We start from the raw sequence: 8385 nt of genomic DNA, 5'->3' as shown, positions 1-8385 counted from the left end.
ATATGGTTATTATGCAAGCTACAGTTAACGTAACTTTTCAATTTTGAAGATGAGGTCATATGAGATTGAATTCTGCTTTTCGCTCTGCAAAGTCCTATGAGTTGCGTGCAGCGGTCACTTTACGTGCAAAGTAAAGCAGCAGCAAAAGTCAGTTCCCAACATAAACAGATGGTATACGGAGCCGACGTCACTTCAATAACTTCACGAGTCTCAAACTAGCAGCAACAAACATGTTCAAACCGTGCTCATCACCATTGTCCTTTGGAAACACTTCTGTTTTCTGTATTTGCGGCATGTTCTCTAAATGCTGGACATGTGTTGTCAAATTGCTAAAGTTTAATCTTAACTTGCCTGTGTTTTGTCTTTTTGCATGTGTTTTCTTAAGTGGCAGTGTGTTGATCTCTCAGGGCCACCGTGATGTGAGCATACTTTTCAAAGTCATGTCGTCATCATTATCATCATCTACCCTTTTTTATTTCTAAAGGGGCATTGAGGAAAAGACCCTCAGACATGTCACAATATAATTATCGGTGGTTGGTTTGATCTAGATGTATCAATTAGCTTCTTTTTTTTGTTTAGCTACAAGTGTGTTTACCTTGCTATGATACATCTGTGAAACGTGCCCATTGTTGTGAATTCACGTCTTTCTTCTTTTCGTGATTCACATGTTTCTGATGGAAGTGCTAAGACATGCACTGCGTGCAGCTTTAAATAGGTAATCATTTAATTACTATCATTGTCAAAGCTGACTGTTCAGATTGACAGAATGTCAATTGGTACAGACAATTTCAAAATAGTTAGTTTAAGTTTGTTTAAAGGAATGGGAAGAAATGAAAGCCAACTTTCTCAGGACTTTCCAGTGAATTTGTTTGTCCTTCCCTTTTTCCCCCCAGATGCACCGAGGATCTGGCTGATTACTGGAAATTTGGAAGATTGTTCTTTATCTGCACTGTCACTTCTGGTAAATATTTATGAAGAAGAAATATACTTTATTAATCCCCAAGGGGAAATTAGTTCTCTGCATTTAACCCATCCTTAGTTATTAAGGAGCAGTGGGCTGCAGTGATGCGACCAGGAAGCAACTGGGGGTTCAGTGCCTTGCTCAAGGACACTTCGACTTGCAACTAATGGGGAGAGCCGGGATCGAACCGACAACCTTGGGGTTGCAGGACGGCCCCCTTACCCCACTGAGCTACAGCCGCCCACAATTATGGACCTCTTGTGGTATGTTTTGCTTTCACTTATCAACTGATAGTGAATAATTGGTTGATTTTGAAAATGTACATTAAATAAAATGTTTTAAAATCAATATTGGTGTGTACTTTATATGTAATTCAGTTTCTAACCTCTACTTTAATTGAAACATTGAATGTTTTGTAGATGTTTCAATGTATTTAGATTTTCACAGTAATCTCAAAAGCTTATATTTCATAATAATTGAACACTTGTAATAGTACAGGAGAAATCTGTAAAATCACAGTATTTCACTGCAAAACCTTTATAAATATCATTTTATTGAAGGTGTTTGATTGTAATAATATAGGAAAAATCTGTAAAATCACAGTATTTCACTGCAGAACCTTTAGAAATATCACTTTATTGAAGGTGTTTGATTGTAATAATATCGGAAAAATCTGTAAAATCACAGTATTTCACTGCAGAACCTTTAGAAATATCACTTTATTGAAGGCGTTTGACTGTAATAATATAGGAAAAATCTGTAGAATTACAGTATTTCACTGCAGAACCTTTAGAAATATCACTTTATTGAAGGTGTTTGATTGTAATAATACATTCAAAATCTGTAAAATTACAGTATTTCACTGCAGAAGCTTTAGAAATATGACTTTATTGAAGGTATTTGACTAATAATATAGGCAAAATCTGTAAAATTACAGTATTTCACTGCAGAAGCTTTAGAAATATCACTTTATTGAAGGTATTTGACTGTAATAATAAAGGAAAAATCTGTAAAATAACAGTATTTCACTGCAGAACCTATAGAAATATCACTTTAATTAAGGTGTTTGATTGTAATATTACAGGAAAAATCTGTAAAAAAACAGTATTTCACTGCAAAATCTTTAATGAAAATTACTGTAAATTTATGGTTTTCGTCCTTTATTTGAAGTAAGGTATTTTACCTTAAATTTACGGTTTTTGTTTGGCAGCCGTAGCTGCCACTCATTTGACCTTCTTTTTACGGGTTTTTTTCTTACAGTGTGGTCAACAGATGAGACTGGAGTCTGACTTGTCTCCCGGCCAAGACGATGAATCTAAATCTGAGGCTGCCTTCCAGGTACATATGCTCGCGCTCTGAAACAGTGCCATTACTCCTGTGCCTCGGCTGCCTCTAAATCACAGACCATCAGCGATTGGGAAATCTACCACAGCGTGTTGTGAATTTGACCCCTCTGTTCTACACTGGGATTTACAACCTGCCGCTTGTGTGTCATTCAGAATGATTCATAATGAGTCCCAGACTCCTGACTATCATACGATAATCAATCGGACTCTCGACAGGTCACCAGACAATAACACTTTAGACTCTGCATCATTCTCACTTACAGTTTTTCTCGATTGATTACACACAAAAACTGGAACTTATAACACAATGACCACAACCTGTAACTCATGTGCCTACTCCCTAAACCAATTCTGCTAAACTATAAGCACAATTATCTGCTTTAGACACAGATTTCAATTGTTAACCACACTTTCTTCAAAACACTAAACACCATCCTCTCTACTTTACACACTTCATCAATGTTTTTTGTTATTAAATGGAATTTCATCCTAGAATTATAACATACTGATACTGACATTGTTCCTTGTATTGTATGTCGCCTACATCCAATACATATATTAGAGTGGATTCAATTATGGCTTAAAGTGATCACGTGTGAATTAAAGTGATCGCGTTTTAATTAAAATGATCAGATGTGAATTAAAGTGATAACGTGTGAATTAAAGTGATCAGATGTTAATTAAAGTGATAACGTGTGAATTAAAGTGATAACGTGTGAATTAAAGTGATAACGTGTGAATTAAAGTGATCAGATGTGAATTAAAGTGATAACGTGTGAATTAAAGTGATCAGATGTTAATTAAAGTGTACCCCTTTAATCCCTGTGTGCTGTTGGACAAGGTAACAGGTGGAAACATGACCAAATCACTAATGTATCACTTCCCGCCTGTGATGGTTTTACTGTTGCTAAGAGCGCAACTTCCTTCGACTCAGGGCTTTTATTTTGAAAGCTGATTTTTTTTCTTTTCTTTTGAGAATAGAACAACAAGTCTATCGCATATTAATATTGAACACACTTGATTTTTGAGAAGAATATGACAGATATGCTGTGCATAAATTAAAGGGATAGTTGGTCTCACAGACAAAAGGCGTTTCAGTTTCTTTGACACGTGGCCTGGTCCAAGTCACAGAAAAATAAAAATATCACCTGATAGGATCCAACTTTCCTGTATACCTGAAGGTTGATTCTCTTCTTAGATCTCTGAATAGGTTTGGAACAGTATTGTTTTAATTGGATAATAGTTTATTACCGTTCATTGGGTCTCAGTCACATATCTCGCCAACTACCTCGCTCACCTTTGGCCTGTTATATGCAGATGAGCCCCGATCCGCCCATCGGCCACCGGGAGGCGAACACCTCCGCTTCAAAGTAAGCAAAACATTTATACATTTTTAGCAATAGAATCTGCTGTATTTTACCCAAATATAAGTTATCAAATCAAGTAGTTCATACTAAAAAAACACAAAATGACCACAAACTCAACTGCTGAGTCCAATTAGGACAGAAGGCAATTCATTTCAGTCCCACACGGTTATCTGTGTGTGTGTGTGTGTGTGTGTGTGTGTGTGTGTGTGTGTGTGTGTGTGTGTGTGTGTGTGTGTGAGAGATAACGAGACGCCTGGAGAGTTAACGGTTAACGGCCAAACGAATGCAAGGAGGTCCCCAGTTGCATCCAAGCAGGTCCGAGCTGTCGCTGAACACGATGCTTTGCTCCCGGGGTCGCCACACATGCGCTGCCGCCAAAAGCTCGTCGTCCATGAAGCTTCGTGATACTCGGCCGGTTCTTGGATCGCATGCTGCTCCGTTTTAGTTTTGGATATACTTTATTTATTTATTAGCAAAGATGAACACAACTTCAATTATCTCTTCCTCTCGCCGCCCTCCCTCCTCTCTCAATTCTCCTCCTTTTTTTTGCACTGTGAAACTATTTTACAAATTGAAAAGAGAATCGTAGGCCTCTATCTTTCATGAGACGACAAAGCGGTGAGTTGTAATCCGTCCTCATCACTTGCATTCCTGATCCTGAATTTTCAAAATGACTCATCCTGTTCCCTGAACCTTTGGGTTCAACACTTTCCAGTACTCTTAATTGCCGGTGGCTCAGGCATATATGCAACAACAAAAAAAGGTACATTTCTCATTGCATGAACATGAATTCTGATTGTGCACTTTAAAGCGCTGAATCAGGAAGCAATTTTGTCCTCTTCATTTAAATGTTCTTAATAAAGGCAGAAGGCGGATTGGAAACTCTGAAGGCACAGACAGAGAAGTCTCTTCATGAAAAGATAAGGATCAAAGAGCAGGTCCTGCTGTTTGAAGCTCCATGCAGTCACTCTTCCTGTTCGAGAAAATTATAGCGCACTCACTAAAAGCATCGGCAGAGGGAAGGCAGCAGCGCCCCCTCCTCATCTCCGTCCCTCTCTCCATCTCTGTCCTCATTTCTGCGTCCCTATCTCTGCGGCTCTCACATCTCGCACTTCCACCCGGGAAGGTGTGCGGGAAGTAAAGTGGCATTTGTGGACGACATGTAGCATTTTACTCAGCACTTTACTTTGTTTTCCCCTTGTATATTTAGTTTCCTCTGTATTTAGTATTTAGTGTTGTTATTGTGTTTTATTTTTATTAATGCTCTAACGTGCACCGCTGCTGTGATCCTGAAATTTCCCGACTGTGGGACTAATAAAGGATTATCTTATCTTATCTTATCTTAGTTTGAAGTTAACGCTCCTCAAAAAAATAGCAGATTTTACGAAATTTCTTTGATTTGTTCCATTTCGGTTTGAATCCCTTGATCAGGTCGAGTGGCGTCAGCAACGCATCGAAGTGGATGGAGCAGAGAGCAGAGAGCAGAGAGGGAGCTCTTCAGTCGTGGAGAGACTTCTCGGAAAAAGCTTCCAATGCAAACACTGTGGCGCAGAACAAAGAACAGACCCCGTCGTTTGAAGCCTGGCACAGTCTTTTTTTTTGGAAAAGGGGGAAATTTCAGAAAGACACACACACACACACACACACACACAGTGTCCATGTTGTAGAGTTTGCCACATTATTTTTCAAAATAAAAGGAAGCAGCTTAAGCGGGGACGGCAGTCGTCTCCGTGTGTCACCGTGTCTCAACCTTCTATCTTGGGAAAAACGAGGAGACCAAGAAAAGCTAGAAGGAGACTCATGACTGAGCAGGACTGGAGTAAACTGAGCAAAAGCAGCTCTAATGAAGCCTAAAATAATTAGTTGATTCTGACCAAAATCTTTTATTACGATTTAATTCAATTCATTTCATATAATAGCATATTTTCTGGCAATTCAACAAATGAAAAGTCTCTATAAAAACAAGCAGACCTTGAAATTGGAAAATACTGAGTATTTGTTCTTTCAATAAAGAACTGTAGAGAAATGTAATGTATGTAGTTGTTATTATTTCAATATAATTGTGTATCACAATTTCTCAATAATCCCAATTTGATTCTATTGATAGACGATAAATGATCATATTGGATACAATTTTTTTATTTTTATTGTATTGTTATGAACCAAAAAAAAGTTGTTATATTCTGTAGAATAAAATGCAAATAGAATAGTGTTTTTTCATACCTGCATGTTTCAGTCTTCTGGCCGGTCGCTCTCTGTCTTCCCACTCAGAAGCTTGGGGCAGCTGCTGTGAGCTGCACTTCATCACAGGCATAGTGGAGACAATATTTGTGAGGACAAAAAGCAACACAACGTCGACGCGTATGCCGGATCAGAAGTGTTTTCATTGAAGTTTTCGGCATCCTACCGGCGATGGAGAGCAGCGTATGCAGAGAGAGCCGCTCGCGGGTCATGTGACCCTCTGGGTCTGAGGGGGAGACAACACGATGCACAGCTTTGGACACCGACTTCTGGGTCGGTACAGTTTCTCTCAAAATATGATGCTTGTGTCTTACTGCACACCTGAAAAGATATTGTATAATGTGAGAGGGAAGCAGGCAGCCTTTGGAAAAATCTGGGGCCCCTTCATAGACATTCTGCCATCTCTGGATCGTGGTGGTGTGAGCCTTCCTGGACCGGCGTCAAAATTAAACCTGCTGCAGGTTCTTTTTTTGGGGGGGGGGGGGGGGTTGTTTTGGGGGGTCCACAATGATGTACATGTTGTGAATACTGTATTGGTTTATGTAGATATAAATGTGTACGGATGGGTGTATGTAAACTGTATAAAGACTGTGTAGATGTATAAATGAAAGGAAACTGAGAGCCATACAAGGGGAGGGGTGGGAAGGGGAAAAGTTTGTGTAATATTTTTGTTTTGTTTTGTCTTGTTTTGTTTTCTCTTTGTTTTCATCTTATGATTTAACAAAAAAAACCATCATCCTTGTGTGGTGTTTCTACAAGGTTATACCTTTGTGTATTTTCTTTTTGTAAAATAATACTTTCAGTATAAAAAACTGTAAATGCTGGCTATTTCACGACAAATATCCTGTAAAAAAATGTGTGTTAATAAAAATAAATCTTAAAAAAATAAATATATTATGCTTTTACTCTGGTGCCGCATGCACCTTTAAAGATTGTCAGCATTCACGCACACACAAGAAAGGTAGTTTTTATAAACTTGTGTATTTACTGTATCGGTGTAATCATTCAGATTTATCTTGCTGTTTATGACTTTTAGTTTTTTAGGATCCATATGTGATTAATGATCGTCGGGTTAAAGAGCGACTTTAACAAGTTTGTATAGAGCATCTGTTGTAGATGTGTCTTCAAAACGCCGTCCATCATGAATTCCAGTTGATTACCAACATGTTGGGCATAAAACTCCAAGCTTCATTTCAGATTCATCTTCGTCCCCTGAATTTTTTTTACCTTTACAAAATAAAAAACATTTCCATCATTGCATAACATCATCTATTGCACCTGTCCATCCTGGAGAGGGATCCTCCTCTGTTGCTCTCCTGAAGGTTTCTTCCCTTTTTTCCCCCTGAAGGGTTATTTGGGAGTTTTTCCTGATCCGATGTGAGGTTCTGGGGCAGGGATGTCTATGTGGACAGATTGTAAAGCACTCTGAGACAAATTTGTAATTTGTGAAATTGGGCTACACAAATAAACTGAATTGAATTGAATAACAAAATCACCAGAATGCAGTAAATGTGTTTTACTCAAATTTTCCCGAATATTCAAATGTGGTATTAACGTCCACTTATAGACACGAGGATGAACTGATTCAAATTTGGTCGCCAAAGATCACTGTGACCTCACACATGTGCCATGATGTCACACCTTTTTGATGGAATAAATTGAAGAAAACATTATATTTTTGGACTGCGACATGACTCATTGGCTGAGGCAGACAAATCGGGAGGCGATACTTCTACTTTTGTGGGTGAAATGCTGCGATTGATCGACCAGCTCATATGTCGTGGAGGAAAATATTCTCAAACATTTGGATGAACTAACTTAATCAACAGTTATTATTATCCCATGCGTGCATATGTGACTCCTCCACATATAGTATGATACCGTTACTGTGATATCAATTTTAGACCGGACTTCCCATCGCTGCTGGTACCATGTCTGTTTACAAATGCAGAATGATAAAATCACATCTTCAGAAACACCAAGAAAAAAAGCTGCTCTGCTGCTCTGATCAAAGTATTTTCTCTGTTTTGGTCCATTTCCTCTTCCAGCCCCCCCAACAGCTTTTCTTATTTGACCTCTTGTGACCCCTCCTGACCCTTCCATGTCCATCTCATCTCTCCTCCCCAGAAGCATCTTTACTCCACCTCTTCCTCACCCCTTCATACTCCTCGTTTTTTCTTTCCCCCTTTCCATCCACAATCAAGTGTGAAATGAGAGCGCAATGAATTCCCTTTGAGAGCGGAGAGGATGAGAGCGATTGGTCCGTCACAGGAGAATGATCTTAACTAGGGATGAGAATTGATAAGATTTTAACGATTCCGATGCCTTATCGATTCCTGCTGATCGATTCGATTCCTTATCGATTCTTTTATCGATTCTTATTGGGCAAGGGGTGAAAAAAAGAGCACAAACGGGTTTATTTAAATTAATTTTCTTTTATATAATTTTCTATAATGCTGCACACACCATA

The 8385-nt window shown here is 38.7% G+C and overlaps 1 long non-coding RNA gene across 1 annotated transcript; it reads left to right on the top strand.

Annotated features, from left to right (window-relative positions):
- The first annotated feature begins 480 nt into the window (after positions 1–480).
- On the top strand, positions 481–3007 carry LOC130197073 (uncharacterized). The gene is made up of 3 exons (XR_008832372.1): positions 481–715; positions 894–1224; positions 2222–3007. It is a non-coding gene; the product is annotated as an uncharacterized LOC130197073 (long non-coding RNA).
- Positions 3008–8385: the final 5378 nt, after the last annotated feature.

The sequence above is a fragment of the Pseudoliparis swirei genome, chromosome 7 (assembly GCF_029220125.1).
Source record: "Pseudoliparis swirei isolate HS2019 ecotype Mariana Trench chromosome 7, NWPU_hadal_v1, whole genome shotgun sequence".
Classification (NCBI taxonomy): domain Eukaryota; kingdom Metazoa; phylum Chordata; class Actinopteri; order Perciformes; family Liparidae; genus Pseudoliparis; species Pseudoliparis swirei.
This window is presented reverse-complemented; position numbering and strand designations above follow the sequence as displayed.